Genomic DNA, 25,719 nt, shown 5'->3' with positions numbered 1-25,719 from the left:
GACCGCCTCCAAACCCCCCCCCCCCCACCGCCCCTGATTGATCAGATCTGCTTCCCTGTTTGGGGTCGAGCGACCCGTGCCGCAGGCGCTCACTGCCTTTGAACAAACCAGGCTCTCCCGCCACCGACCCGCCCAGAACAGCTCTCATTGGTCCTCCCAGCCTTTATCACTGGTCCCCCAGGGCAGCCCTTCTGCCCGTGCAGCCCTGCGGCTAAGTGCCCTAAGGCCAAGGGTGGCTCCAACAGAGGCGGATCCAAGAAGTGTCAGCCGGTGTCTGCAGGGGAAGCAATGGCCAGCCGTCAACCATCATCCACAAGGACCAGTAAGGTAGGAGTGGCCTGGGTCAGGATTAGAGCAACTACTCTACCCCAGACTCCGAGCCACTTACTAAACCCAAAGTAAAAATAAATGATTGCATTTTATGATGTTTAGGTTGCACTGATAGGCCTCTCTCCCACTATACAGGTCTCTCATATTTAGCAGGGGCTCCGTCCCCAAACTGCATTGTATGACATTTAGGTTGCACTGATAGGCCTCTCTCCCACTATACAGGTCTCTCAAATCTAGCAGGGGCTCCGTCCCCAAACTGCATTGTATGACGTTTAGATTGCACTGATAGGCCTCTCTCCCTCTATACAGGTCTCTCAAATTTAGCAGGGGTTCTGTCTCCTAATTGCATTGTATGATGTTTAGGTTGCACTGATAGGCCTCTCTCCCATTATACAGGTCTCTCAAATCTAGCAGGGGCTCCGTCCCCAAACTGCATTGTATGACGTTTAGATTGCACTGATAGGCTTCTCTCCCACTATACAGGTCTCTCAAATTTAGCAGGGGTTCCGTCTCCTAATTGCATTGTATGATGTTGTATGATGGTATGATGGGCCTCTCTCCCACTGTGCGGGTCACTCAAGCTTAACAGGGGCTCTGTCTCCAAACTGCACTGTGTGGTGTTTAGATTGCGCTGGCAGACACCTCTCCCACTATGCAGGTCTCTCAAACTTAGCAGGGGCCTTGTCTCCGAACGGCACTTTGTGATGTTTAGATTGCACCGATAGGACTCTCACCAACTATACAGATCTCTCAAATAATTTAACTGCGTTTAGTTCAGTACTCTAGCAATCCCGGAAACCCACCACTACCTAACCCAACTAAATCCCATACCAGCAGACCGTTAACACCCTTACCCCCCCCCCCCCTTCTGACAGTGCACCCTTAGGAAACATACCCTACCCACCGACAGAAAACTACACTGAGCCAGAGAACACCCCAGCGTATCCAGAGAAGAAAAACCGAGGTCACTGCGACCGCACAGCACAGCATAGAGGACCAACTACCATACCACGCCTGCACCTAGACTGGAAAATGGCCCGTACCAGAAAAGGACGCCGAGAAAGAGAACAAGATCGTGCAACAAGAGACGCGAACTCACAACACCGACAGAACCCACAAGAAACAGCCCCATTGGAAGAAAACACGCCTAAAACAGCCACAACCGGAACAAAATCCACAAGAGAAAAATCCTTATACCTCACACCTTACCTCGCAACAACCACGGTACACCGACGCCCCAACACGGAAACCTCAAAACATGCAAAGAATTTCCTGACACACGCAGAAAAAAGACGGGGGCACTCAACAAGAGTGTGGAAGGGCTCCGATCCATTACCCCTTACATTACAAGAACAGAGGGACAACATCGATTTCCACTACATCCCGCACAATACAGCGAAGTACCAACAACCAGCAACGCCACCTCCCACCCCACAATCTGACCCAATGAAGAAACCACTGCTGATCTTCATCCGAGTAGCATCACAGCAGAAACACCAAGACTAATCAGCCCTGTTATCAACTTACTAGACCGCTTCAATGAAGAAGCAGCTGTCGCCGTTCTTCATCCTACCGACATCAATGCGGAAACCCCACGAACAGACATTTACAAACTCGAACAACAAATTACCTCAAAACAAAATCTCACCCAGAGAATCCACTGTAATCTAATAAACGCAAGGTCAATGTCCAAACACTCAACGGAAAGAGACGACCTCCTGTCAGAAGGAGGCATCGACATCCTATTTGTAACCGAAACATGGCTAGACGACAACTACAAGATCACCCTCAACAACTGCCTGCCTGAAGACTTCAAATGCATCCAAACAAACAGAAAATCCAAAAGAGGGTGGGGGGACTAGCGATCATCCACAAGGAACAACTGGCCATCAAAATGGAAGATCCACTAAGCATCGATAAATGCGAATCCTTAATACTACGACTTTCAGTAAACCCCAAAACCAACCTGAAATTCATACTGATATACAGACCACCAACCTATGATGCGACTTTCGTAGACGCTTTCGCGGAAGCAATCACTACTCTAGCCATCAAGTACAATCTTCTGATCGTCCTCGGAGATTTCAACATCTGGTTCGACGAAGAAACCACAACCACACAAAAACCCTTAACCACCCAACTAGCAGCCATGAACGTACAATAACTAGTCAAAGGAGCAACCCACTCAGCAGGGCACACACTTGACGCAATCTTTGCCAACAAGGATCTCATCACCACGGCACCCCCAATTCAAATACTTAGGAGCGACCACGTCATTATTCCGTTTATAATCACAACGGCCGCTCCGACAAAAAAGCAACAAGAAAAACAACCCATCATGATGAAAAGAAATTGGAGAACCATAAAAAACTCCAACATAACTGAGCTCCTAGAACTCAGCAAACCACAAGCATCAACCATGGAAGAAGCAGACCTAGACAAAAAAGTTGCCCTACTTCATACCTGGATCGCAACAACCCTTGACGACATCGCCAAAGAAAAGCCCTTCACCCCATTACGCAAGAAAACTACAGCAAAATGGTTCACCCCACTACTCAACGCCATGAAAAAGAAAAACTGAAAACTAGAATCTGAATGGAGGAACAACACCACCACTGCAAACAAATTGGAATTCCTACAACAGATCCGCGCATATATAAAGGAAATACAAAAAGCGAAGAGGAAACATTACGACAACCGAATCTTCAGAGCACCAAACGCTCAAAAAGAACTATTCAAAATCATAAACGAAATAAAAAAAACACCGGCCTGCAACAACACGCCAATCCCATCGACGAAACTTTGCGAGGACCTCGGAGACCACTTCAAAAACAAAATAACCTCCATCCAACACACCATACAAAACAGACCAAGCATTCACAGCTCGGACCCCACCGACACAGACGAGGAACACGCAAACAAGCTACGAAACTTCCCAGAAAGATCAGTTGAGGCTTTCGTCATGGTGGTAAACCAAAGCAACAAATCGGGCTCTCCTGAAGACCCTTGCCCCCCGGACATATACAACAAAATTTGCAAACAAGGAACCCCCATGAAACACCATAGGAACCTCCTCAACCTCTCAATCTCAACAGGTAAGTACCGCAGGCCTTTAAATCGGCTTATATCAAGCCGCTACTCAAAGACACAACAGGAAACGTAGAGGACTTATTTAACTACAGACCCATCTCCAACATACCCTACATAGCCAAACTGCTAGAAACGTACGTCTACAAAATAACCCAAGAATTCATAGAAGAGCATTGCCTACAAGACCAGGCACAAGTTGGCCACAGACCTATGAGAGGAACAGAATTGGCTCTCCTCTCAATATGGGACGACCTAAAAACAAACGCAGACTCGGACAACAGCACCGCCCTGATTCTCCTTGATCTGTCTGCAGCCTTCGACACTGTCAACCATGCCATCCTCATAAAGACACTAGAAGGACTAGGGATAACAGACACTGCCCTACAATGGATCAAATCCTTCCTAACAAACAGAACAGAAATAATATGGATGAAACCTTGTAAATCCAAACCCAGAGTCTCCACGTGCCGAGTACCACAAGGATCATCCTTCTCCCCGCTTCTATTCAACATCTACATGTACCTATTAATCAGACTCGTCAAAAAACACAGCCTCACATGCTACAACTACGCCGATGATACTCAAATAATCTTCAACATACAAGAAACCTGAGAAGAAAACACCACACTAGAGAATTGCCTTCGTGACATATTCAACTGGATGAACCTCAACCACCTCAAAATCAACCCAGGCAAAACAGAGATAATGATTGTTTCAAAAAAGGGAGGAGACATCAACTACATCCCCTGGCCAAGAGAGCTCGGCGACGCACCAGAACTGCTGTCCATGTGCCAGGGCTTTTCTTCTACAATGAGTCAGTGTGTTAGGCAGCCCCCTTTCTGCTGGAGACAAGGGGATACCTTTTTTCAATAACTTTTCTTTTAATTCCACAAATATGGAGCTTGCAATGACTTGATCAAATGTACCGTGTTGCTGTTTGATTTTAAAGTACAGTTTCATATTCCGAACTGTGGCGCGCTGTGTTGTGAGTTGATCTGTGTTGGTTTCCGGGTTCTGTGTGAAGTCGCGTAGAAGACGACTGGGCACGTTTGCCTACGCAGCACAGTAACGTCACGGAGAGAGGCGGGGAATATGAATGTTTTGATAATGTCACGCTCAGGGGCGGGGGATATGATTTAGTGCCGCAAAAGCAGGTCAGCCAGGGCGATGGGGCAAGTGATGGGATTATCACAAAATGGCAGCGCCCTGGTGCCTGTTTTCGCGTGTGTTTAATGGACGAAAACTCAGGTAAGGTCCATAGGAAATTTTTCTAAAATCGTGCGACTTAGGCTTAAAAACACATGGCCGACCCGTAGGGACAATAACAAATTTTGACCAAACCATTCCTTTAAAGTTATTGCCTTGGTCTTATTTTTTATTTTTTTATTGTCTTATATAGCACACTACATAGCACGAGTGCTTCGAGGCACTGTAGTTATCTGGTTGCAGCAAGGATGTTAAGGCATTGACAGACCAATCATTGACATTTAATTAGGTTTAGTAAGCAGATAACTTCAAGTCGCAAGAGTGCATTCCAGAATTGCTAAGGGGACATAGAAGGGGTTACCAGACATTTGGTCGAAAAAAATTGGTCGACCAGACAAATGGTCGAACCAATTTGGTCAAAAACCAAATGGTCGAATTTCTTTTTTTTTTTTTATTTTCACCCCTTTTTTTTATTTTTTTGGGGGGGTCCCCCACCCCCTTTTTTTCTCTAAAAACCCCCTTTTTTAAAAAACGAGAACCCGAAAAATAAATATATAAATAAAAAAAAATTCGACCATTTGGTTTTCGACCAAATTGCGTCGACCAAATGTCATTCGACCAGTTTTCAGTCGACCAAATGACTGCACACCCATAGAAGGAAGATTGGTGAGCGGGTGGACAGGGTAAGGAGCGATGAAGGGAGGGTAGGGTTGGACAGAAAGTAAATGCATTTTACTGAAGAGGTGAAAGTGCTATGGGGTCTGAAAGTGCATATTGAGTAAGTGCTATAGTGGGGAAAAGAAGATGGACAGAGGGAGATTAGGGGTGGTGTGGAAAGTGTAAACAAAGGTGGAAGGAAGGGGCAGTACAGAGGGGCGTCTGGGATGTTTTAAGTCCGTATATAGTTGAAAAGGGGGGTGTCCATGTGCAGGAGGGAGTGGAGTCATGCGGGCGAAGTGTTGGGTGTATGACATTTGAAGCAGGTAGTGTTAAGATTTTTGTTTGAAGGTTGGCAGTGTACTGTGTACTAGCCTTTGGATATTTTTTTTAAGGTGTTGAATTTGGGTTCTTGTGAGATGTAGTCTGGTAGTTTGTTCCATAGGGTGGGGGGAATTAAAGAGAATGAGTTGCCTCCATGTTTTTGTGCCAACATTTGAGAGGTGTTAGTTTAGACTTATTTGATAACTTGGGGTATCTCCGTGGGGTGGCAAGCTTGCTGAATAATTGGAGGCATAAGGGTCTAGAAGAGTGAATGATCTTGTGGGTAATATTTAGGATTTTGAGTTCTATTTTAGTTTTAATGGGTAGCTAGATGAACATTTTTAGAGCTGGAGTGATATGTTGTAAAGCTTGATGATTAGTACGCATCTTGCAGTTTTATTTAGGATAGTTTTAAGCTATTTTAGGTTTTCTGAGGACAGATCCAAATGGAGAGAATGGCAGTATTCTAGTTTGGAGGGTTTTAGGGCATTGGTGACGGCACCATTTGGTGAAGGTTCAAGTAGGGGAGTATCTTTCTGAGTGTGTGTAAGAGGCAGTTTGTTTTTTGTTGAGGTCTTTTATACATGGGTTAAGGGATAGGTCCGTACCCGTTAGGATTCCCAGGTTCTGTGCTTATGAAGTAGGTGAAGCGGGGTGCGCGTTCTTAGGCCAGCAGGCCATATTAAAGGAAGGTGGTGAATATTTTGGATCCTGAAGACCATGATCTCTGTCTTTCTGTGGTTGAGGTATACGTTGTTTTGGGACATCCATTTTTCTATGGCAGTAAGGCATTGGCTGATGGAGTTATTGGATTCAATGTTTGGTAAAATGGAGAAGGCAAGATGTGGATCGTCTGCATATACTTGAAATGTGGGTGTGAAATGTTCTGTAAGGTGTTTGAGGGGCCTCATATAGGTTTTGAGGAGATATGGGGATAAGGTGGATCCCTGAGGGACTCCTTCAGTAACTTCCCTACAAACTGATACGAAATCTCCAACTTTCACTGTGGTGGAGTGGTTTTCAAAAAAGACTCCATCCATTTTCGGGCAGAGTTTTATGCCTAGGCAATAATGCACGCGTTTAAGACATGTCACCATGTCAAACGCTGAAGAGGTCTAGTACAAGGGTCTGCAACTTTTTGACAGATGTTTGGGACAATGACACTCATGATCCCTCACCCTTGACTATACTGGCTAGTGCTGATGGAGGTTGTAGTTCATTATATCTGGAGAGCCACAAGTTGCAGACTGCTGGCCTAGAAGGATCAAGAAGGTAGGGGTGTTATCTACTACAAGTAGGATGTGTTATCTCATGTATAGAAGTATGTTTTCAGTGCTGGTCTGAAACCAGATTGATTGCTGTGGAGGAGGTTGTGCGTTTCTGTCTGAGAATTGGGCGAGCGGTTTGAATGCTAGTTTCTATGGTTTGTGCTATGAATGGCAGGTTAGTGATTAGTCTATAGTTGCCTGGGTTCTTTTCATTAAGATTAGTATTTTTTTACGATTGGTCTAACTATTGCTTTTTGAGGTCCGTGGGTTACGAGACAGTTGAGAATGTGGAATTACAAAGTTGTGCTATGTGGGGGCCAGTAGGGATCTATTTTCATGGATTATGGAGGCTGTGCAAGGATCGGTTTGAGTAAAGGGTGCCTTCAGGTTCATTATTACCTTTTACTATTTCCCATGCTGAAGTAGGTTTAAAGACTTTGAATGTAGGTGAACTGATGCTGGGGTTGAAGCAGTGTGATTGTCGAAGGGCTGTTACGGTTGAAATTGTCTATAGTGTTCTGGATTATCTTTATCTTTTTGAAAATCTACAGCAATATTGTCAGCCCAGTCTTGTGTAGGAATGGGGAGGTGTTGAAGGTTTCAGGGTGGTTGATTTGGTGGTCTATTTTGAAGAGTTCCACTGTTTGGAATTGAGCTCTGCTGATATTGGATTGGTAGAAGCTCTTGAGCATCAAACTATATCCTCTGGAGCAGATTTTGAAATTAAGTTTAACCTTTTCTGGTTGTTTGGTTTTTCTCCATTTGCATTCTGTTTTTCTAAGTGTATGTTAATGGACCTTCGTTGGATCTTTTTTCTGGTGGTTTGGGTTTTTCATTGATTGATTTTTTATTTCTATCACGCTCGTACACAAGTGTTTTAGAGGCAAGGGAGGGGAACAGTGGAGAACAAAACAGCGTTCTTAGAAGGGTCTGCGTGTTATTGTGGGAGAGAGGATGTCAAGTGTGGTGCTAACTTCATTTTAAATGTTTTGCATGAGGTCTGTGTGGGAGTGGTGAGGGACTGTATAGAGTTGGAGAATTACTTGTTGTTGAATGTTTTTCTGAGGTTTTTGAGGGTGATGTTTTTTATTGATCTGAAGGAAATGTTCTGGGTTGTTTTGTTTCATGTGCGAGATGGAGGGAGTCTTATGTGACCTGGTGGTATTGAGGGGATAATAGTCGATCCATACTCGTGCTAGTCCATGCTAGTGCAGTAGAAGTTGCTTTGCAGAGAGAGCGAGTTAAAATAATGCCAATGGAGTGCCCTTTCTAGTGTGTGGGACCTTGAGAGAGGAGGTTCATGTTATGGGCAGATTGGCTCATGTGAAAGGAAAGGTGTATGTTGGCTAAGGGCGTAGTGTTTTGCGGTGCAAGACCACAGGAGACTCCGGGCAATTGAACGTAGCATGGCACGCAATGCCCACATAGTGTATCCTTTATGAAACGAGGACTGGACCCTTTGTGGCAAAGCCCACCTCGGCTAAGAGCGCGGTGTTGTGTGATGCAGGTGTTTGGCGAAGAAGGTGTAGCGACGCAGAGTGCTAGTACGCGGCACAGCCGTCGACCATCACCAATTGGAAAGTAAGAAAGATGCAGGAAGTGGGAGCAGCCACTACTGCTCTCTACTAAACTGCCCGGCCTTTGTGTGTACTTCCACCTAACCATCTGACATATTGTACTCTCTCTGTTTAACCATAGGCTCTCTTGTATAGCGGTTAGTCGTACTTTGTGTCCCTTTTGTCTAGGTCCCTTCAATTGCTGTTACTGTTGTACTGTGAACTATGTCCCATTAGGGTCTCTCCCACACTCTAGGTTCCCCTTCCACTATGGTTACTTTTGTACTGTGAACTATTTCCCTTTTGGCGCTCTCCCACTCTAGGTTCCCTTCCACTGGGGTTACTGTTGTACTGTGTCCTTTTGCGCTCTCCCATGTACTAGGTCTCCTTTCATCCATGGTTACTGTTCTGTGCACTTTGTCCCTTTAGGCTCTCTCCCACTCTCTAGGCCCCCACCCCGCTGAGGGTACCTTTGTACTGTTGTGTGTCACCTGTCTGCTCCTCCTTTGTGTCCCCACTGTGTGACCCCCCCCATACCACCAAGCATCTTGTGTTGTGTGGCGCTGGGCTGTGCATCTCTCCTCTCTTTCGCTCCCTCTTCCTACTTTCCTCTCCTCACACCCTCTATGGTGCTTTCCGTTTTTCCCATCTTCTCTAACTGCTACTCTATCTCCTATCCTATCCCTCTCACTAAGTCTGGAAGGAAGAAGTTTAAGAAGGACATCCTGGTCTCCCACCCTGGCATCCCTGTCACGGATGCATGCATCAATGCTGCCTCCAGACAGACTCTCACCGACATCCTCTTTGTCGTTTCCTCACCAGACCTATGGACCCCCTCATATGGTCTTGGCTCTCTTATCTCTTTCTCTCCCATTAATGGTGGCACTCAGTGGGAGGTCCTCTTTGCCTCCTTCCACTCCTCCAAGACCATCATTAATGTCTATTTGATTGGCAACGTCTTGTTCCAGGGCCCTCAGTCCAATCTCCTCCTTTTCGATAGGTGTCTTCCGTGTCTTTTATAACTTCCTTCCTTTTCCCGGACTACTCCATCTAGCACTTCACTGGCTCCTATGCCACCTCCTTCCACCATCTCGCTGGCACCTTCCTCCTCCTCCCTGGCTACTATGCCACCTCCTTCTACCACCTCTGCCCACTCTCTGGCCCCGCTACCACTTCCGCTGGGTATACCTCATGCCTGTACCCCAGCCCAGAAGTCTTTCAAACGCAGCAACCTGCTCCACATCACTACTTTTGATTCTCGCTCTGCTGTCAAACACGCTTCTGACATCTGCTATCTTCTCAAAGAACTTGACCTCGATGCCCTTGCTCTCACCAAGACATGGATCACGACCAGCTCTGTCATGAGATTTGACACACTCCTCCCTGATGGCTACAAGATCCTCTCTGAAACCAGAACCAACCGGCCTGGAGGTGGAGTAGCTCTGATCTTTCCAGAGTAGGTCCCTGCTTCTGTCATTCCTGCGCAGGCCTACTCTTCCTTTGAAGGCCTGATCTGCAGGCTCTCTCTCCCGGCCTCTCTCTGACTGTGGCCACCATCTACAGACCACCTGGCCAGGTGCCAATTTCCTTTCTGAGTGGGCCAACCTCTCCTCTTCTTGCCTCTACCTCTAAACTCCTCCTCCTCAGAGACCTCAACATCCACCTCGATGCTTCTAATCCTTCCGCTTGGCTTTTCTGCAACATCTGCAACACTAGCTCTTTCCATTATACCCTCTGGTTCGACATACTCTGCGGCCATACCTTGGATGTTCTCATCTCCTCAGACATCCCCCTCTCGCCACTCCTCTCTCCTGGACTGACCACTTTCTTCTCTCCTCTCAACTGAAACTCTGTTCCTCAGCCTAACCCACTCGAGCACTGCCACCTACCTTCTCAGTCAATCGGCCCTTGAGGCGTGTGTCAGTGGATGCCTTTGCCTCTACTTTCTCTGCTCCTCCTACGCCTGACTCGCACTCTGACATAGCCCTCTCTAACCTGCATCTTTCTATCTCCAGCACTCTGAACGTCCTAGGCCCTGTCATGAGAATCCGCCTGAAGCCTACCTTCAAGTGCAACTCTTGGTATGACTCCGACCTTGCCACCTTGAAACGCAAGTGCAGGGTGGCTGAGAGGAAGTGGAAGGCTTCGGACCCATCCTCTGATAAACTGGCCTGCCGCCTGCTTCAAAGACAATACAGATTTTCTGTCCTGTCCAAGAAGCATGAACCTCCTTTGTCAAGGTCCAACACACTAGAAAGGACATAACTCTTTAAAATCTGCAAGCAGCTGTCCAATCCTTCTGCATTCTCCACCTCTCCTGTTCCCTCCCAGACCCTCTGTACGGCCCGCCTCTGGCCTCCTCTCCCCTCTTTCTCTCCGATAACACCTGATGATGTTTCTAGACAATTCCGACATATGAAAGTGTCATCCAAACAGGTTCTCCCCTGTTCCTCCAGAACCATCAAGGACCACATTGACACCCTCACTCCAGCCTTGGCCGATTTCTGCAATCACTCTTTCATCACTGGATCTTTCCCCTCTCTCCTCAAGCACTTCCTTGTTCACCCCCTCATTAAAAAGCCTTCTTCCGATCCTACCTGTCTGGCAAACTATCGCCTGATCTCTATCACTCCTTTTCTGGCCAAGCTCCTGGAAAAGCTGGCAATCGGCGAGCTTACCCTGCACACTGAATCTGTTGGTTGTCTCCATGACCATCAGTCTGGCTTCAGAGCAGCCAGAGGCACAGAAACAGCTCTCCTGAACAACTGTGAAGATCTGCTCACTAATCTTTATTACATCCTTCCTTCTGTCCTGATCCTCCCTGACCTTTCCTCTGCTTTTGGCACAGTCAATCACACCATCCTGATGATTTGACTCTGTGAGAACCTGGGCATCACAGATCAGGCCTTGGAGTGGTTGACCTCCCTCCTCTGGGACCGACCCTCCCAGGTCCAACTTGGGTCCATTTTCTCCACCAACTCTCTCCACACGTGGTGTTCCCCAGGGCTCTATCCTCTCACCCTGGCTCTTCAACGTCAACTTGGCCCCTTTGGCCAACCTGATCTCTGCCTTCTCTAACTTTCAGTGTTATGACGGTGATACTCAGCTCTCTTTCCGGCTCCATTCAGCATCCTCTTCTCTATGTTCATTCCTGTCTTTCCACGATTCAGGATTGGTACGCCTCCAGTGATCTCTGCCTTAACGCCAGTAAGACGGAGATCCTTCTCATTGGGACCCCTGCTTCTGCTTTTCCTCTCTCACTCTGACCGCCCTCCTTGGGCCCTCTTCCTCTTCTTCCTGTGAGGCAAAAAACATTGGTGTCATCTTCGACTCCACTTTCTCTCCTTCTCGCCGCACATACCTTGCCAAGAAGGCCCCCTCCCAGCTACACCTCCTCAGAGTTATTCTCCTTTTTCTCACTTACCTAGAAGCTCACTGTCTCCAGATCCCTGTTACTCTCTAGGCTGGACTAGTGTAACAGCTGCTTTCTCAGACTGCCTTTCTCTACTCTCCACCCACTGCAACTAATCCAGAACGGGACTGCAAGTCTTGGCCTCAAGCCCAGGGACCGTATCTCTCCAGCCCTGAAATCTCTCCACTGGCTTCCGGTGGTGGCAATGATCAAGTTCAAGACCCTCTGCATCATCTACAAGGCTTTCTGGGGCAGGGGCCCACACTACATCCAACTTTTCTAAAATACTTTCCTTCTTGAGCCCTTTGCTCAGCTACCTCTAACTCTGAAGGTCAGACACTTCTCCAGGCAGTGAGTGGGGGTAGATCGTTCTCTTCTGCAGCTGCCTCCCTCTGGAATGGCCTCCCTGCCCCTCTCAAACTTGAGCTGGACCATCTAAAGTTTCGGAAGCAGCTCAAGACTCACCTTTTCTCCTCTTTCTCTCTCTCTCCCCTGCTGACCCACCTGTCTGCTGCGCCAACTTGTTGCTTGGTACCCTCAGTTGCACTGGGTACCAGGCTCCCCCATGATCAGTCTCCATTGAACTGCCTCCGGGCCTACCACGCACTTAGAGGCTGTAACTGTAACCATATAGTCCCCTGCCTCCTTGCATTTACCTAGAGCCGTGCTGCACTTACTCAGAACAATGCTGCCCTGGCTGCACTTCCCCCCTCTCTCTTTCTCTCCTTTCTCGCTGCACTCTGCGTTATCACACTTACACGATCTGAATGACACAAGGCCTAGTAAGATTGTTTGTCTTGTCCTCCCTCCCTTGTCTTGTTTTGCCTAGAAACACTTGTGTACATGCGCGTTATGAATGACATATATCACATTACATAGTGTTGTTGTAATCATCTAGTTTGGTGTTGATATTGCCAAGGACGAGGAACGTATACGTGCTGGCAAAGTGGTTGGAAAGAAAGGAGGCCCATTTGTTCTGATATGATATGATCTATTTTATTTATATCGCGCTCATACACAGGTGTTTCAGAGCGCGACCATGCAAGGGGCGGGGAACAGTGGAGAGAACAAACCACAATCTTACTAGGCCCAGTGACCTTGAGAACGCGCAAGTGCATGGGGAAGGGAAAAGGGGGAAAGTGCATGGGAAGGGGGAGAAATTGGAAAGTGCAAAACATAAGAGAGGACAAGATAAATAGTAGGTGGATAAATAAATAAATACAGTGAATCAAACCAGTGGTAGTGCAGCCTGTGAGGGCCAAGTGCAAGGTTAGTCAGATAGGGAGTAACTGATCAGTGCAGACAAAGAATGGGGGGACCAGTATGAGTACAGATACAGGCCCCAGTGCAAGGGATGGCCAGGGGGCAGTGCAGGAGGGTGGCAGGGTGAGCAGGTACCTGGGCTCAAAGGGCAGAGGTTGGGCAGGTGCGGCATTGCTGAGCGAGAAAGCAGATCAGCAGGGGAGGAGAGGGGCAAAGGCAGAGGCGAAGAGGAAGGTCTTGAGGAGCTTCTGGAACCGTAGATGGTTCTCCTCAAGTTTCAAAGTGGCAGGTAGGCAGTTCCAGAGCCAAGCCTCTGCAGAAGACAAAGATCTACCACCAGTTTGTTTCTTAGAAAAGGGAGTTGGAGGAGCGAAGGGCACGACAGGGGAGGTATTTACGGAGGGACAGTTGAAGGTAATGTGGACCCAGGCCCCAGAAAGCCATGTGGACAATGCAAAGGGTTTTAAATGTAATCCTTGCAGCCACAGGGAGCCAATGAAGGGATTTCAGAGTTGGAGAGATACGATCCCAGGGCTTGAGGCCAAGGACACGTTTTGCAGTCCTGTTCTAGATTAGTTGTAAAGGGCGGAGAGTGGAGGCAGGTAGATTTAGAAAGAGGCTGTTACAGTAGTCCAACCTAGGGAAAATCAGAGCTTGGGAGACGAGGAGCTTCTGAGGGAATGAGAGGAAAGGAAGAGTGCCTTTAAGGAGGTGTAGTATGAAGTTAGACTTTTTGGAGACATCAGAGATGTGTGCAGAGAAGGAAAGTGTGGAGTCAAAGATAACCCCGAGGTTCTTAGCTTCGCTGGTGGGGGCAGGAGGAGGGCCAAGGGAGGCCGGCCAGAGAGTGAGGGGAACGGATGGAGTGGGTGTACCAATGAGGAGGATCTCAGTATTGTTGCCGTTTAAACAAAGATCATTTGCGGCACACCAATTTTAAATGGCGATTAGGCAGTCCGAGATGAGGGCGGAAGAGCAGGTGGCCGAGGGAAGCCTGAAAATGATTTGGGTGTTGTCAGCATAGCACTGGATATTTGAGCAGAAAATGGAAATGCAGTAGGCGAGAGTTGCTAGGTATTGATTGAAAAGCCAGGGTGAGAGGTTTGACCCCTGGGGAACACCGCAGGTAGAGAGGGAGATAGAGGATGGGAAGGACCCAAGTTGGACCAGGGAGGGTCGATCAGAGAGAAAAGAGATCAGCCAGGCCAAAGCCTGATCGGTGATACTCAGTTTGTCACGGAGACGATTTAGCAGGTTGGTATGGTTGACCGTGTCGAAAGCAGAGGAGAGATCAAGTATGATGAGGACAGAGGGAATGTTAGAGTCAAGGTTGGAGAGCAGGTCTTCACGGATGTTCAGGAGAGCAGTTTCCGTACTTCTGGCAGCCCTGAAGCCAGATTGGTGGTCATAGAGAGAACCAACTGAGACAGAGTGAAGGTTGAGCTGAGAAATGGCAAGCTTTTCCAGGAGCTCACCCAAAAAGGGAGTAATGGAAATTGGGCGATAGTTAGCTGGACAAGAGGGATCAGCTGTGGGTTTCTTGAGGAAAGGAAAGGGGGGAGGGGAAAGAGCCAGAGGCAAAGGAGAGATTGCAGAAGTCGGCAAGGGCCGGAGCAAGGGTATTAATGTGGTCCTTGAGCGTTTTGGAGGAGCAGGGATGGACCTGTCTAGAGGAGGCTTTCATAGATCGGACTTGTCCAGCGACCTCATCAGGGGAGAAAAGAGGAAGGACGGGTAGTTGAGGGTGGGTCAACAAGCAGAGAGGGAGAGGAGCGGGGGAAGAGGAGAGCGAGGACAAGATGTCCTGGGTTTTAGAGATAAAGTGTGAGGCAAGATCACTGCATCAGGATTGGCCAGCTCCTTGCAGATTTAAAGAGTTCGGCCTAGTTTTTAGATGGGCTTGAATATGGACTCGCGTCTTGGTACGTACAGAGTGGCGGCATTGCCGTTGGAGTAGGCGGCAGGCCAGTTTGTCAGAGGATGAGCAAGAGGCCCTCCATTTCCACTCAGCCGCCTTACACTTACGTTTGAGTGTACATAGGTTGGAGTCAAATCAAGAATTACACTTGGTTTTGGACTTCAAACGGATCCTCATGACTGGGGCACGAGGAGAGACAGGGCTATGTCAGGGTGGGTCAGCCAGGAGTGGAGGGGGTGAGAAGGTGGCAGTGAAAGCCTCGACGGATACACGTTTCATGGGTCGGATGTCCGAGAAGGTGGGTGGCAGTCTTTCGATAGGCTTGGCTTGAGGGGAGGAGATGGGAAGATGAGAGGAGAGGAGGCAGTGATACCTCCAGGAAAGAGGAGTGGTGAGGGGAGTAGATAGGGGGAGGCCAGAGGAGATCATGACATCAAGTGTGTGGCCAGCAGAGTGAATCGGGCCGGAGGGGAGGATAGAAAGGGAGAGTGAATCGCAGAGGTTGCGAAAGAGCACAGATGAGGAACAAGGGGAATCCAGGTGGATGTTAAGGTCACCAAGGAGGAGGAGTTGAGAAGTAGAGGCCAGGAGGGCGGATGAGAGATCTGCCCACTCAGAGAGAAAAGAGGTGAATTGACCAGGTGGCCGGAAGAGTGTAGCAACAGTAAGGGAGTGGCTCGGAGAGAGGGAGAGCCTACAGACAAGGCATTCGAAAGAGGAGTAAGTCTGAGTGGGGATGATGGAGGCAGGAATCCACTCAGGGAAGATCAGGGCTAAACCGCCTCCAGGCAGGGTGGATCTGGGGACAGAGAGGATCTTGTAGCCATCTGGGAGGAGAGTGTCAAAACTCGTGGCAGAGCTGGCCGTGAACCATGTCTCGGTAAGAGCAAGGACATTGAGGTCAAGTTCTTCAAGAAGGTGGCAGATGTCAGAGGAGTGTTTGACAGCAGAGCGAGGATTGAGGGTGGCACGATGAAAAAGGTTGCCAGCCTTAAAGACCTTTCGTAGAGGGGTACATATTAGAGGTACACCCTGCGGAGGTGTGGAAGGATTATGAGATTGGGCAGAGGAGGAAGGGGAAAAGGGCAAGGTAGCCAAGGGAGAGGAGTAGGGTACAGCAGGAGATGAGAGGAAGTTGATGTGGCGAGGGAACTGCCTATCAAAGAGACGGAGATTGGCCTGAGGGCCTTGCACCATGACAGTGCCATTTAGGTAGACATTTATGATGACTCTGGAGGAGTCGAAGGAATCCATACACACTTCCCAGCAGGTGCACCATTAATGGGCGAGGAGGAGACCGGGCAGAGCACAGAGATCATATGAGGGGTCCATAGATTTGGCGAAGGAACCACAAAGAGGATGTTGGTAAGGGTTTGTCTGGCAGAAGCGCTGGAATAGGTATCAGCAATGGGGAGTCCTGGGCTGGAGGCCAGGATATCCTTTTTGAATTTCTTATTACTAGACTTAGTGAGAAGAGAAGGATAGTATATAATGTAACAGTTTGAGTAGATAGGAGAGATAGTGCCATGGTCATGTAGAGAGGGGGCGGTGGGAAAAAAATGCAGTTACAACGGTAGGGAACAGTGACTGGGCTAGTAGGTTACAGTTTAGGTTCCAGATGAGATGAAAACAAAAATGAAAAACACACGCAAATTTGGCTTTCTAAACACAGTCAAATTTGCTTACAAAAACACACCTAGATTTGGCTTTCTACACACACCTGGAAGTCAGGGTTTTGGCCGGGAGGTCTGTTGCAAATGCGAGGGGCGTTTTGGGGTTGATGATGAGTTCGATTACAAGGCTTTCAAAGTTGGTTGTTGGGATGGCGGTGGCAGTAAGTGCACTGTAAATCTTGTGGTATGGGAGTGCTGTGCCTCCGCCTTTTTGTGTTTCCTGTTCAGTGTTTTGATAGTGACGTTATTGGAAAGAAAAGTGTCAAGAGCTGTAATGTTATTATCTGTCACGTTTCCGTGATTGTCAATAGGTCTACAGTAAAGTCTTCTATAAGGGCCGGGAGGATAGCTTGGGGGGGGAGGGGTGTGTGTGTGTGTGTGTGTAACACATTTGCCTTGGAAGCAGAGCAACACAGGGTTGCATTCCAGTCCAGCGCCTGGAGACTTGCCTCTGGTATTAAGGTCATTATAAAAGATTAATTTTAAGAGCCGAGATGTGATGTGTGTTTTTTATTGCTGATTTAGCATTGATAGTTCCAATGTGTATTTGGCCTGGTAATTTGGTTGTGATTGTAGTGGATGTAGAGGAGCTATGGTTTTGTGAGGAATGTAGGCTTGTGTTGATGTGGTGTTAGTCTTTGTAGTTCTTGTTGGGTTAAAATGGCTGAGCATCTTTAAAGTGGTTTGTGGAACGTTGAGTTTTGTGAGCTGGGTGGTGTGGCTGTTGTGTAGATTTGAAATGTGTGATACAGGGTGCGTGATACTCCTAACACTCTACTGAACAGTAGAGTGTTAGGGTGGAGTGTGATGTGTGTTTGGGGGTGATTTGTTGGGTTTGGTATATGCTACAACTTGGTGTAGAGTGACTTATGGGGGAGGAATAAGATTTGTACTAGTTAGGTAGGGTGTGCGTTTTATGTTTGTCTTGTCTGAGCACTTTTGCTCGGGATGATTCTGAGTTGCGGTGTTGGAATGGGAGTTGTTTCAATTAGCGAGTGTTGTTTTGGGTAGATTGTGATAACATCAGAGTATAGTTGGAATTTTGGGGGTCAACTTTCTTAGCATGGGTTGCTTTACTTGGTAGAGGATCAATCCTAATGTATAGAAGTGGATGGTGATATAAGGGGAGGGTGGGGTTGAAATTTGTTTTGGTCTGTCCTTTGAGGGCATTGATTGTTAAGTAAGAGAGTAGTTCAGAATGAGGCACAGCAACAATTCCCAATTATACATGTGATAGGAGAATAGTATGATGTTTGTTACTTTTTCTTTGGATAATTTTGTATAGTAACTAGCAGAGTAAGGTGCGTTTGAAGGTAACATTTTCTTGTTTCCTACAAGGGTTTTTTGGAAGGTTGCTTTAGAGTTCAGGGCATGGGTAAGCAGTGAGGGAGGGACATGGTGGTGATTGTGGTGGGAGAGAGGAGCAAAGAATTGGGAGTTATAATACAGGATAATACAAAGGAGAAAAGAAACACATTACCTTGGATTAGTAGCAAGCCAGGTAAACAGGCTAAAAGGCAATGAACATCTACATTAATTATGCCCTTTACTTTCCGCCCTTAACTAGATGCCCCGGGGCAGGGCACCCCTATGAGAGTTTCTTAATAAGGCTCGTCGGGGGTCTCATGATCAATCTGCAGATCATACCTGGTTCGTTCTTATGGCTCGCCTGACTTGTGCAAGCAGCTGGAATGAGTGCCTATTGTGGTGTTGGGCAGAGATATGTTTCCCCTCTCAGCCCAGTTTAAGTCCCTTCTGATGATGAATATTCTTTTTTAATGTCTCAGGAGGCATATGCTCCCCCCAGAAATTACAATATGCACATTATTGTTCAAGGGCCATCTTATTCCGTAGGTTTAAGGGACATTGGTGGTTGTTTTCCAGTTTGCTTTTCTAAAAGACAAATACAATGGATATTGATTACCAATAATTGAATGTTTATTTTCCAATTTGCCCATATAGTGGGTGCCTGTTTCCCAAAATTGGGGTACTCTATTGTTTTTTCAAATAGCTTATAAGGGGGGTCTTCTATAGAGTGGGCATTTGGGTACTCAAATTAAAGTGCTACAATGTTTTTGATGCTTGATCATTTCTATTGTATACAAGCTTCTATTCATGCAGAGACATTCCAAATGTTCTCTCACCGGGTGTCTAATAGTTTTATCTTGGCACGGGTGCAGTGGACACATTCCAGATAATGGTTATCTTCTTGGTCTTTTTATTGTGCCTTTTGGATCGTATCTAGATTTTATTCATGGACCAGCTGAATAGGAAGGAAGGATGTGGAGTTTTTCGAATACTGAACAGAATCCAGAGTAGTAAAACATCACAATTTCTTCCATCCTTATCTAGCCTCTTCCCTAAATAGGTACTGTAGAGTTTGGTTAAGCCTTTCCACTGGGGCATAGCCTAACACAGCACCAAGATGGCCACTTGTGCAAGATGCTTTCGGGGGCCGCTGAACTACTACTTCCCCGGAAATGAGTTGCAGCTTCTGAATCCTCTATGCAAGCCTCTGGTGGGAGATTGATAACTGAGCTTATGATCAGTGACAACATGGGTCAGGACTGGGGCTCCCTGCCCTCGTGCTGCATTAAATGATGACCTGGGCCACAGAACCCAGCTAACATTACGGTCTGAGGTGGGACTAACAGTGCTGAAAGGGATAACCGGAGCGCGAGCACTTCCCTAGTGAGCTGGTTTGGAGGAGCACCTACTATGGGGGAGTCATGTGGCTGGCATGACTGCAGGGAGCATAAGAGGCCAGTGGGAGCTATGGAAAGGTGAAGCAAGTGATGGGATTGATGCCCTGGACTCTGGCGTGCTCCAAGTGTTGAGCAGACCCCCAGATCTATGCTGAGCTTTTCTGAAGCCCCATGGACCCTTGTTTGTCTCCTCAAGGACCACTGTGCAATGCAAGAGAGATTGGGACCACAGGGCTACATATCTTTCTGCAGTCCATATTCACTCCTGCAAATATGACATATGTTGAAAAAGTATGACTGCTCATGTTTCTTGTTATTGGATTCTGCAACTGCAACTGGTTATGTCTGACACTTAAAGGTGGAATCTTGAGTTGCAAAAAGGGCCCACTCCTCTGAGTCGAATTGGGACTCCACATGTAATTAAACTGCTGTCCATGTGCCAGGGCTTTTCTTCTACAATGAGTCAGTGTGTTAGGCTGCCCGCTTTCTGCTGGAGACAAGGAGATACCGTTTTTCAATAACTTTTTTTTTAATTCCACAAATATGGAGCTTGCAATGACTTGATCGGAACGGTTTTAGTTGGAGGGGGTCACCCTCTAAATTTGAGTCAACAGCAGCAATTTGGAGAATGAACGTGTCCTCACTGGGTGTACCGTTATTTAACCAAAAGTGTTAGAGCGGGAATGAAAATGTGCTTGTCAGAGGGCCTAGAATGTCTCTTTAACAGGATTACCCTGTTTCCAGTGTGGAACTTCAAAACCCTTCCCCTTCACAATAGTGGAGCGAAAGTACGACAAAGTGTTTGGCCGTGTTAGGTAGAAGTTCGCGGAGGGTTAACGAGGGATTACAAGAGTGCGCTTAGTTTGCCTTCTGGGACCAGTTGTGGCTCTGTAGTTACACTATAATTCCAGATCAGCACCAGCAAAATCCTGTTACTCCTGTGCAGAACGCTGTGAGGCGTCGCGGTAAGAAATTGTAACTGTTCTGGTATATACTAACTAGCTCCCACTGACGCTTTTGTTTTCACTCTGATGATTTACACACCTGCTATTAAACCTGCACTGCCATAAAGCAAATAAGGAGTTAAGGTGGAATCTCCTGACTGTATACTATCAGTACAAGAGGTGACTGCGGGGCATACGAGTGTGTGAGAATTCTCTAATCTTCTAATTACGCTTTGAACATCTGAACTGTACTAATCATTACGGCTTCGTGACTGACGAACACAGGATGTGTTAGGATGCCAGCAATCGTCCGAAATTATGTGTTAAGATCAAAGGAACGTGCTACCTGCGAAAGTGGAAAAAACAAAGCCACAAAACACTTTGCAAACAGACATTGGCCATAGGAGTTACTGAATCTATTCTGGAAATCAATGGATTAGAGGACCACGATCGTGGGGCAATTGCTGCCTTTTGGAAACCCATTAAGGAAAATACACAGAGAATAAATAATTACTGAAAGCACTGAAGAAACATTAAGAGAACGCATAATAGATCCAAACAATTCATTAGAAAACCAAATTGACAATAATTCCCTTTTAAAATTGTACCTGAGTTTACAAGCAGAGGCTGACATCGATAATCAGCCCACTACAGTGGAAGATCATAGTACAGAGGTAGGCATCTTATGCAGTATTCCAGCTACTGATTTCGCTAAATCACCTAACCTTAGTCATTGCAAGGGGCTCTTATGCCTCCTCCCCAATGCAGCAAGGGAGCTATTCTTCCACTGACTCCTGCCTGCTGGAAGATTCACGCATAGAACCAGAATCAATTACCATCTTAAAAGCATTATTGGCGCTCTGTAACAATATACATAAAGACCAGCAAATACTAAAACAGGAGGTGTGTTTATTGGGAGTCAATATATTCTCTATACAGGAGGCATGTCACGACTCCCTTGATCTTCGCCCAAAGGACAACCCTACTAGACACCCTGAAGCATTGGATCGGGTCATTTAGCAGAAGATACACAACCAATAGTAATCAGCAAAAAATGCATGAAAAAGAAAATTGCGTTAATATAAGTGACAAGAACATCTTAATACAAGGACTGGCTTCTGCCTTCCCAAACAACGTGGAGTGCCATGAGACTGCAAGTGGTTTTTCAATCATTACTAAAAAAGATCAAGTAATCCAGAAAAGGAAACCTCAAGGATACATAGGTCGCAAGTGAAGTAATGGACCCACAAAAAAGAAGATGACAAAGGGCAATGGTACAATAAAAGAAAATGTTTTCCTCTCAGTAGAAAATACAGAAAAGGACTATGCAGATGCTACTACGGTGGCTATATCTTCAAGAATTAATATAAACAAAAAGGTTATTGGAGATTTGAGCCTGACGATCCGCACCCACAGAGGAATAACATGTTAGTTCTGGATCTGCTCTGCACTCAAACAAAGAACATGGCGTCAAATAAAATAAAAATTACTGATCATCATGCCACTACTGAAAGCCCGTATTTGAATAGACCAAATGTAATTGAACTGTTACATCAAATCACTCCATTACGAATGATCACCAGTCAAGATTTGAAATTAGTGGAGATTCCACGAAAATCTTGGGAATCTAATTGGGCTTTGAGCCATCTGGTTTCCCCAATAATATCAGAGCTGATTATGACTCCAGCAAATTGCTTTCTAAAAATGGGCTACGGATTGGAAAAGTAGGTAACGATAACACAGAATGACAGAAAAAGTTAATCTCAACAAATCTGAGGATCTTTTGCCAGAGAACGTCATAAGTGACATTGTGAGAAAGATATGTGCTTCATTATAAACTCAAAAAGAACTGACAGATGGCCAAAATCACCAAGTCCAATCATTTCTATTTTACTATGGGGTTGAATGACTGAATAACTTAAATGATACACATATAATTACAAGATTTTGGATAATGTTTTTGGATTACATCTTTTGGTCACAGCAGACATATTCTTGCTTCAAGAGACATGGGTAATGCAGGATTTGATAATTAATGGTTTCTCTATCTTTCAAAGAAAAGCCCCCCCCAAAAAAAGGGTGCCTTTCTGGGGGGTTAATAACAGCAGTAGCCCAACATTTAAAAGCTACTGAATTACCTCTTACTAGTCCTCTAGATCTGGGTTTAGCTATACAAGTGGAAATAATGATAAATAAAGAATTGAGATGCTATTGGTAAATCTATACACTGCCAGGAAATGAGAAAATGGAGGTGATTGTGGAACATTTAGAAGCTCTTATTGAAATATGGCTAAAAAAGTATCCTAGTGGTCCATGCTACTTGATAGGTGATTTCAATTTGCAACACCCTAGGTTACCAAAAAGGATGGTTTCGATGTCCCAAGATGTCCCAAGAATATAGCTATTTTGAAAATCAGCAGCATGTTTGGGCCATAGGCCCAGGAGAGGTTGACACAATGGATGACTCCAGTCCTTGGTTGCTTCTCTTTCAGTCATATCAGCTATATCAGTTGGTTAATGTAAAAAGCCAAGATTGTTTCTGCACTTGGACTAATAGAACACATAATTCATGTATTGGCTTTGTAGCGACTACAGATATTGGCTTCATGAAGATAAATACATTCTTGCTGACTCTGAATAAACTACCCCATAGGGCACTAGTAGTGGGTAATTATGATGTCAGTAACAGAGAGAATCAAATAAAGTAGACAGAGAAATATGCCTACAGCTAGTGCAGAGTTATTAGATAAGCTGGTGTGGGATAACAAGCTGAAATTCACTACGATAGTGGACTTTTGCAACATCACTGAGACTGTTATTAATAAATTAGCTAAGGAACAGAGGAAAATAATGGGTATTGTAAACAAATCATATAATAAAGCCTATGTTTTTTAAAATTGCAAAGAAAAAGAAGCAATTAACGAATGATATTACACAAAGTAAAAAAAAATGTGTCTATATATACACAAGTAAAAGAAATAAAAAGTTTAAGAATTAAATTTAAGAACTGGCATAAAATGTATAAGGGAACAATGGCCTCAGCTTATTGGAAGATTATGTTCAATGTATTGAAAGGTAAAGATACAAAAAAATTCTGGCATATTTTCCTCAAGCTCAATACGGGGCAAATGTCCATGAGGGAAATTAATCCCATTACTAGGTAGCTATGGGAAAACTATATCTTACTGTATGTCGATGGTATAAAGTTATCAGAGACTGATGAGAAGTATTAAGCACTAACAGAGAAGAGGTACATTACATTTAAGGTGGAAGATCTTGCTTGAAAAGATTATTTTCGAGTTAAAACCTTCCAGAGCCCTGGCACCGGATGGCATCCCAAATGCCCTGTATAAAACAAACGTGAAGCTATGGGCCAATATTATGTATATAATTTTTCAGAAAATTGTGACCACAGGACATATTCCTTTATCATGGAGGCAGTCAGTGATGATTCAGATATTCAAAAAGGTTCAAGAGACTTGCCTGCAAATTATCGAATACTGGCAATGATTGATTCAAGCGCTAAGGTTTTCTGTAACTTACTTTTGAGTCATATTAATCAGTGGATTGAGGAAGAAAGAATACTATGGGCACAGCAATCAGGTTTTAGAAAAGGTTTAATACAGTAACAAATCTTTGGATTTCAATGTATTTTATTCGGGACACCTTATTGAATAAAAATAAGACATTGGGCCTCATACATTTGCTGGTCCGGTAACAACAGTACCAGTAAGCTTGCTGGTACCGTTGTTACCGGACCTGCAAACTGAGTTCTGCTCGTGGGTGCCTTCCCGCCCTGTATGGCTGGCCTGGCTGGCATACCGGCACCCGCGAGCAGAGCATGTCGGATGCACCGGCACATGGTGCCGGTGCATCCAACCTCCCCATTCCCATTGAGCCCTATGGGGCTCAAAAGGGAATGGGGAGTATTTTTTTCCGGCGCCCGCGAATGGGCAATTACCGGGTCTGGCGGACCCAGTAATTGCCCATTCACGGTTGCCGGAAAAAACCACAAGTTTGGCGGCAGCCTGCCGGTTTTACCAGCAAGGCTACCGCTAAACTTGTAATGAGGCCCATTATGTATATGTTTTATTTATTTTACCAAGGCATTTGATACAGTGGATAGGCATATTTTATGGGAGAAACGGAAAGAAGGGAATTTGCCAATGCAAATCTTATATTTTGTAAGAGTACTTTATATGAGTAACAAGGTCTGTATCAGAATTAATCTGGAAGATGAATTTAGTAAAGCGCTAGATGTTAATTAGGGTCTAAAACAGGGATGTACGTTAGCGCCAGTCCTGTTTAATGTATACTTGTCCAAATTAGGTAGGGCTTTATAAAATTGCAGCAATAATCCACCTCGCATTTCGCAATGCCCGATAGCCTGGCTATCGTATGCTGATGACATTGTTAATTATGACCACACAGCGTTAGGATTACAGGATAGCCTTCAGGCCCTTGAACAAAATGCTTTAGAACATGGTCTAATTATTAATTTACAGAAAACCAAAATTATTACCATAAAAGCAAATAGACGAAATTTAAAGAGATACAACTGGACAATACAGGGGACCAAGTTGGAGGAGGTAAATAGTTACCTTTACATTGGGGCGCTTGTCACTAATAACATGAATCAAGCTAAGTTTGGCAAAATGTTTGTGAATAAACTGTTAATAAAATGTATGGCCATGGCATCATTTATATTAGTCAGGAGGGCAATCAGCAGAGGGATTGATTCAACTGTATAAAGCTTGCATTATACTGTACCTTCAAGTGTGCTTAGCCATGCTGTTTCTTTTATACTATGGAGGAAGGCCTTGGGCCTATCTCAGGCTGTGCCAGTGGATGCTATCTGTAGTGAACTAGGGTTTATTTCACGAGAAAGATGATGGGTATGTGCAATTTCTATGTGAGGATGCTGATGAACTATGATAATACTAAATCCCTTGACTCACATTTTCTGGAGAAAGATGGAAACTTTGTTAATGCTACTGCATTAAAACCTTGGATAAAAGATAAACACTTCCTGGAAAAGATAGGCTGCTCATTTGAATCGACAGAAAACTTGGACTATTCATATAAAGAAAGAGGCGGAGGTCTGGGATTGTAATCTGAGAAGTTCTTACGTATTTGGGAAAACGTACTACGTAGAATACTCCAGGCAAGCATTTCTGGAGAACACTCCTTGAGTTTATGTAAGGAATCTGCAAAACCCCTATCGGAGGCGATTTATTATGCTTTTAAGACTTAATCAACTTCTGACTGAAGCTTTCACTGGTGCCTGGCATAATATCCCACTGAAAGGACAAAAATGCAACAAAGCAACTGAAACCTCCAGACATCTATTAACGGACTGTGTGGAACTCACTA

Source organism: Ambystoma mexicanum, chromosome 2p, assembly GCF_040938575.1.
Source record: "Ambystoma mexicanum isolate Mex_15411 chromosome 2p, UKY_AmexF1_1, whole genome shotgun sequence".
Taxonomy (NCBI): domain Eukaryota; kingdom Metazoa; phylum Chordata; class Amphibia; order Caudata; family Ambystomatidae; genus Ambystoma; species Ambystoma mexicanum.
This window is presented reverse-complemented; position numbering follows the sequence as displayed.